This window comes from Arachis hypogaea, chromosome 11 (genome assembly GCF_003086295.3).
Source record: "Arachis hypogaea cultivar Tifrunner chromosome 11, arahy.Tifrunner.gnm2.J5K5, whole genome shotgun sequence".
NCBI lineage: Eukaryota > Viridiplantae > Streptophyta > Magnoliopsida > Fabales > Fabaceae > Arachis > Arachis hypogaea.
The window spans coordinates 25010977-25018340 of NC_092046.1; the positions used below are offsets into that span (position 1 = coordinate 25010977).

The window sequence follows — 7364 nt, forward strand, 5'->3', positions numbered from 1 at the left end:
TAGCAACTTCTAATTATCAATCGACAAAGGAATTAGATAACTCAAGCGTCACTAATTACTCTATCATAGCCAAGAGGAACAAAACCTACACTAAAATCTAACCAAGCATTTCATCAAACACTTGGAAGGCACTAAAGAAAAGCATAGTAAATGGATAACAACAATAAAATCTAACAACAATTATTGTAAGAAATTAATAACAACAATCAAAAGGAACACAATTATTATGAATTACCTCTAATTGAATTGAAAGAGAAGAGAAGGAACAAAAGTAGATCTACAACAAAGTATAAAAGCAACATAAAAGAAATTACAACAAGAGAATAGAAGAAGATGATTGCAACAACAAAGAATTAAGAAGCAAAAGTAGAGGGAAGCATGAATGAAAACCTAGATCTAAGAACTAATCCTAATCCTAATTCCTAATCCTAGAGAGAAGTGAGAGCTTCTCTCTCTAAAAACTAACTTTCTCTCTAAAACTAACCTAAAATCAACTAATGTGTTAAAAGTATCTAAAAGTATATTGATTTTCCTTCAATCCTTGGCTTAAATAGCATCAGAAATGAGTTGGATTGGGCCCACAAGGCTTCTAAAATCGCTGGTCACGGGTTGCATTAAGTGAAGCATGTGCCACCATCGGCGCATCCGTGCACCGTGCGCGTGCGCGCCCCTATGCGCGAATGCAACTATGGAAAATCTTATATCATTTCGAAGCCCCGGATGTTAGCTTTCCAATACAGCTAGAACCACATTATTTGGACCTCTGTAGCTCAAGTTATGGTCGTTTAAGTGCGAAGAGGTTGGGTTGACAGCTTTTGCGATTCCTTCATTTCTTCATGAGTTCTCCATTTTTACATGCTTTTCCTTCATTCCCTTGATCCAATATTTGCCTCCTAAATCTGAAATCACTTAACAAACATATCAAGACATCTAATGGAATCAAAGGTAAATCAAGATTAAACAATTAAGGACCTAAAAAGTATGTTTTCACTCTTAAGCACAATTAAAGGAGAATTTACAAAACCATGCTATTTTATTGGATAAATGGGAGAAAGGTTGACAACACCCTCTAAATTCAACACAAGATAAACCCTAAATATGGGGTTTATTAGGGAGTCAAAAATTTTGGCTTCTGTTCTCTCCCTCGGCACTTTTTACTTTTCATAACTCTAGGATTTCTCTGAAGAACTTGAGCAACTAATTCTCCTTGGTTAAGGTTAGGAGCTTTGTTAATTCCGTGGATTAATACACTAGCTCTTTCTACTTTTGATTTATGCATTGATATCTTCTTAATAAAGAGTTTTCGTTCTTCATCAAAAAGGGGTTGAATGTGTTGGAAAAAAATTCTTCTCTAACTTGAATTTTTTTAACTTTTTGAAAAATTTGATTAACTGAATTAAGTTTGAAAACCAATTCTCATGATTCTTATGTTTTGAAACTAGACTTGATAAGTGATATCGAATCAACAAGTGGAGATTCTTATGAACTGTGTCGCCTATAAATCAGTGAACGTGCTTAACTCTTTTCTTAAGCAATTGACTAAGGAATTAGCAATTAATTAGGTTAAAGAGAAATTAAATTACCAAAGAGATTAAAATTTAATTACTAATGATTTGTCATGGATGTATCTTTGCATAATCAAGGTGGAAAGTAAAAATTATTGATCTAGACGTCTCAACATCTCTAAATCCTTAACTCTTTTAATTATATTACCTTTTAATACTCACTGTTTGCTTTTGTTACATTGTTGTTTATGTTCAAGCTTTTCAAAAACCTAATTTTGATTATCTAACTAGATTAATTAATTAACTATTGCTTGCTTAATCAGTTAATCCTCATGGGATCGACACTCACTCACCGTGAGTTTATTATTTGGTACGATCCAGTGCACTTGTCGATAGTATTGTGGTGTAAAATCTGCAACAGAATGAAAAATCAAGAGTACACTGGCTAAAATGGGGAGACCAGAACAACAAGTTTTTCCATTCAAAAACCCAGTCCTAGAATAGAAGAAATAAAATCTAGAAACTCGAAGATGAGGCAGGAAATCGGTGCACTACTTCGGAAGAGATCGGAGACCGAGCCCAAAGATACTTTGAAGGTTTGTTTACTTCAAGAAACCCGAAAGATCCCTCACAGAGCCTAACAGATCTTAGAAGAAAGATTTCTGCAAAAATTAATAGAGGACTAACAAGGCCAACTACCAAAGAAGAAATCAAATGGGTAGTCTATTCTATTAACCCAGAGGCAGCCCCATGTGACAATGGGTTCACATCCAAATTTTTCCAATTTTATTGGAGTACCATCAAGCAGGATGTATGTAAAGCTGTTAGAAGCTTTTTTAGAGGAGGGCTCATGCTTAGGGGGTTCAATCACACTCAAAATTTTCTCATTCCAAGCATACAAAATGCAACTGTAATGAGTCAAATTTGGACGGTTAGTCTTAGCACTGTGTTCTACAAAATCATCTGTAAGGTACTTGTTTATAGACTGCAACCTCTTATGAATAAAATTATTAGTGACACCTAAAGTGCTTTTATCCGAAGGAGACTCATTAGTGACAATATCTTAGTGGCTCATGAATGTATGCATTTTTTGAAGAATAAGGAGTATGGTAATCCTTATATGGCACTTAAAATTGACATGAATAAGGCCTATGATAGGGTTGAATGGAGTTTTCTTTGGTTTATGATGGAGAAATTAGGTTTCTATGATAAGCGGATTGGGTGGATTAAAGAGTGTGTGTCTACAATCTCTTATTTTGTTGTTGTGGAAGGAATTCCTACTATCTTCTTTAGGCCAAGCAGAGGGCTCCGTCAAGGGGATTCCCTTTATTCCTATCTTTTTTTTTATTTGTGCAGAAAAACTATCCTTTCTGCTCCACAACGGATAACAGAATAACCCATTGCAGGGACTTTGGTTGAATAGTAGATGCCCCTCCATTAACCACCTATTATTAGCAAAAAATTCTATATTATTTCGAAGAGCTAATAGGCAATTATGTGACAAGATCTTAAGTATCCTACAGTAGTATAACGAGCTGAGCAGCCAGCTCATTAATTTATACAAGTCGTTGATAAACCATTATTTTATGGTTTATCTTGTGCTAATTTGAGTGGTTTTTATCAATTCTTTGCTCACTTATTTATATAAATTGCATGGTTTTACAATTCCTTCCTAATTCTGTGATATAATTGAAAACATGTTTCCTAGGCCTTTAAACTGTCAATTTTAATTATTCTTTATTACCATTTGATGCCGTGATCTGTGTGTTGAGTGCTTTCAGGCTTTATAGGGCAGGAATGGCATAGAGGATGGAAAGGAAATATGCAAAAGTGGAAGAAATACGAAAAATGAAGTATTTGAGAAACTGGCAGCGACGCGCACGCATGGGCGACGCGTACGCGTGCCTAGCGCAGAAGACAAGCGACGCGTATGCGTGACCAGGAATTTCACCAAATGACGCGCATGCGTGACTGACGCGTACGCGTGACATGCGCTACCTGCAGAAATCGCAGAAAACGCTGGGGGCGATTTCTGGGCTCCTTTTGGCCCAGTTCCAAGCCCGAAAAACACAGAATAAGAGCTGCAGAATGGGGGAAACACAGGGAAAAACGGATACAACATACATTCACACAATTTTAGGTTTTAGATGTAGTTTTCTAGAGAGAGAGGTTCTCTCCTCTCTCTAGGTTTTAGGATTTCTCTTAGTTTTAGGTTTATTTCTTTTCAATCCCAGGTTCAATGTTCCTATAATTTAGTTTCTCTTCTACTTTTATTTATTCTAGCATTCTAGTTTATTTAGTTTCCCAATTTGGTTTATGAACTCCATGTTAGATTTGATTTCTTTATTTAATGCAATTTGAGGTATTTTATAATTATGATTGCTTTCTTCTATTTGTGTCATTGATGCTTACAATTGGTTGTTTAGATTTAATATTCCTTGCTAGTTTTCTATGTTTTTATATTATGCCTTCCAAGTGTTTGATAAAATGCTTGGGAGGGTTTTAAGTTAGACTTTTCTCCTCTTAGCTTTGGTTGAGTAATTAGAAACTCTTGAGTTATCAAACTCCTTTGTTGATTGATAATTGAAAGTTGCTAATTGACTTTAATTCCACTAACTCTAGTCTTTCCTTGGGAGTTGACTAGGACTTGAGGATTCATATTGATTTATCCATTTGACTTACCTTCATAGTTAGAGGTTAACCAAGTGGGAGCAATGAACAATTCTCATCACAATTGATAAGGATAACTAGGATAGGACGTCTGATTCTCATACCTTGCCAAGAGTTTTCTTAATTATCAATTTACTTTCTTGCAATTTACTTTTCTTGTTCCTTATTCCAAAAATCCAAAAATATATTTTTCCATAATCAATAATAAATCATACCCCTCTGCAATTCCTTGAGAGACGACCCGAGGTTTAAATACTTCGGTTTATTTTTATTGGGTTTGCTTTAGTGACAAACAAATTTTTGCACGGAAGGATTCTTTGTTGGTTTAGAAACTATAGTAGAAACGAGAATTTATTATGAATTCTTTACTAACGAAAATTCATTCGTCAGTCGTCCATTTTTTTTAGCAAGAATACACCTCAAACAACTCGGACAAAACTAGCTACATTGATTGGGGTTCCAAATATTGGTGCGCAAGATCGTTATTTGGGCTTTCCATTAGTTATCAACAGAACCAAAAGAGAAACCTTCTCATTTGTTAAAGATACAGTAGGAAAGAAGGTGCAGCACTAGAAAAGAACGATGCTTTCGACAAGCGGAAGAGAGGTTTTGATAAAAGCGATTGGCACATATCAATTTACTCGCTTAGCTGTTTTAAGCTAACAGATACTCTTTTAGATGAAATTCATAAAATGATGATGTAGTTTTGGTGGGGACAAAAACAGAATGAGAGAAAAATACACTGGATAAGTTGCGACTCAATCAGTAGAGACAAAAATTCAGGAGGTTTGGGTTTTAAAGATCTCAAATCTTTCAACCTATCGATGCTAGCCAAACAAGGATAGAGATTTCTAACAAGAACACATTCAGTAGTATATAAAATCTACAAAAATAAATATTTTTGGCATACCTTGTTCTTGGAAGCAAAGCCTGGATTTAGACCTTCTTGGGCTTGGCAGAGTCTCTTGGAAGGTAGAAAGGTCCTGGAGAAAGGCGTTAGATTCATTGTCATTACCCATGACTCCACCAGAATAAGAGAGGACCCATGATTTGGAGACCAAACCCCTTTAAGATGCTTTGGGTCTGGCAGTTGATAACAAATACTGGCAAATAGACACGGAGCTATTACTGAAAAAATTTAATGCAAAAATTATAGCATAAATCAGCAAAATCTCAATTGAACAAGGAGGGAAATCAATTTTTGGGTGAATGACAAAACAGGGCAATTCTTAGTGAATTCAGGGTACTTGATTGTATACAAGTTCTATCATCCGCCAATAGAGAGTTCAAACCCTTAATTTCAGATGAAAGACTTATGGCAACAAATCTGGAATGTACAGTGTCAGCTAGAAATCCGAAACTTCATATGGAGATTAGTCTATGAGGGTATAGCAATGCTGGAGAAGATGCATAACAGAATCCCCAACATTAATCCCCTTTGCCTAAGATGCTTGACAGAGCTAGAAACCGCATTGCACGCAGTGGTTTTCTGCCTGAACTCCATAGCGGTTGGAACAGGTCTCAATTTGTCAGTGACATTTTAAGAGCCACAAACCTTCAAGCAAGACAATGGTGGAATTAAATGGTAGAGAAACTCAAATTTCAAGCGAACTTCAAGAAGAAAAAGGGCGAAATTGCTTACCTCCTTTGGGAACTATGGCTGGCACGGAACTCCTTCATCTTTGAACATAACCAACGAGAACCTGAAAAAGTTTTATCTCGACAACAATATAAGTAAATCAGTACAGAGCTCACTGCATACAAAGACAACTGAACTTTTAAGTTTCTTTTTTAATTTCTTTAGCTTTTTCTTCATTTTCTTTAAGTTTGTCATCTCAGGTTTGGGAATATCAAATATTAAATTATACTGATATTGTATCTGTCACTTTTTATGCAATAAATTATAAATTTATTTAAAAAAAAAAAAACAGAACCAAAAAATTCTACTAACTCTGATTATTTCTTGAAAGTCAACTATGATTGTCAATATAATCTATTCGCTGTACAACTGTACAAATGCTCACTCCATTCAGCAAAATAGAACAAATCACAACTCAAATTAAAGTTCAACCATCCAACATGAACAATAGAATCGCTCATAAATTGTGGCATTCAAAAAGTTAGACCTTTTTCTCTGAATGTTTTATATGAGTAACAGCAATATATATAATAATTAGAGGACATATAATAACTAACCCATTTTCTTCCAAAGAGAATCTACTGGGAAATAGTAACTGGAAAGAAACAATTTACTTTTTAAAGAAACAACTTGCTTTTTAATTAGTGGAGCACTGAGAACGTGATATATAGTAATTTAATTTACTTGGTTGTTTATTAAGTATAATTAAATATGCTTAAAGTGACATGATAAAAACCTTTATATGGTTGGATCTGACATATCCTAGAGAAAATTCTCATTAAGTGGCTGATGATCTAAGAACATAAAGTATCTATCATATATTAATTGTTCGTGATGGTCGTGTCCAAATGTAATCATGAGCTATGGCCTAATAAGGGTAGCCCCCGCCTATTTGGAATTTCCAAGGGGAAATAGTAATGCTACCAAGCGATTAACATAATAATAAACATTAAATTGTACGAGGATTCTTTTTCAAACATTTATTTATTATTAAAAAAGTATTGGTATCAATTAGCAACCAATTGTAATCAATTAGAGTAAAATAAGTCCTAATAATTTTTTTTTTAAAAAGGAGTCAATCTAGTTTTATTCTAATTTTATTGACAATAGATAATAAAAAAATTAACCATAAAAATTCTAATCATTCTTTTCCTATTCACATGAAAAATTTTAATATCTTTTCTCATATTCCTGCCAACCTCCGTTGCAATTCATAGTGCTTTCGGCTACTACGGCTCTCCACTAGCAACGCGCACCACCTCTGACCACCGTGGCTCCTTCCTCGTGTCACGCAGCCCAGTCGAACGCTGCAGCTTCCTCCATCGTAATGTGTAGCGCCTTCGACCATTACGGCTCCCTCTTTCATGTTGCGGAGCCCAATCGACCATCGCGGCTCCCTTCCCGCGTCGCGCAGCCCCTCTAATACCGCTTCTTCCTCCGTCGCGACGTGCAAAGTCCTCCTTTTTTCGCTCTATAGCTTCTTCTTCTGCGGCTGATTCTTTTGTTTGGATTTTTTTTCTTATAAGTTTCGAATATATTTTTTCTTTTTC

At 35.2% G+C, this 7364-nt stretch overlaps 1 long non-coding RNA gene across 2 annotated transcripts; it reads right to left on the reverse strand.

The window, feature by feature from the left end:
* Positions 1–221: 221 nt before the first annotated feature.
* LOC112720567 (uncharacterized) lies at positions 222–6306 on the reverse strand. Of its 2 annotated transcripts, none has more exons than XR_003162252.3 (3): positions 5818–6306; positions 5086–5730; positions 222–899 (listed from the first exon to the last, which is right to left on the reverse strand). It is a non-coding gene; the product is annotated as an uncharacterized lncRNA (long non-coding RNA). The 2 variants fall into 2 exon arrangements; XR_011867420.1 differs by having other exon boundaries at positions 222–5303; positions 5435–5730; positions 5818–6305.
* Between the last annotated feature and the right edge of the window lie 1058 nt (positions 6307–7364).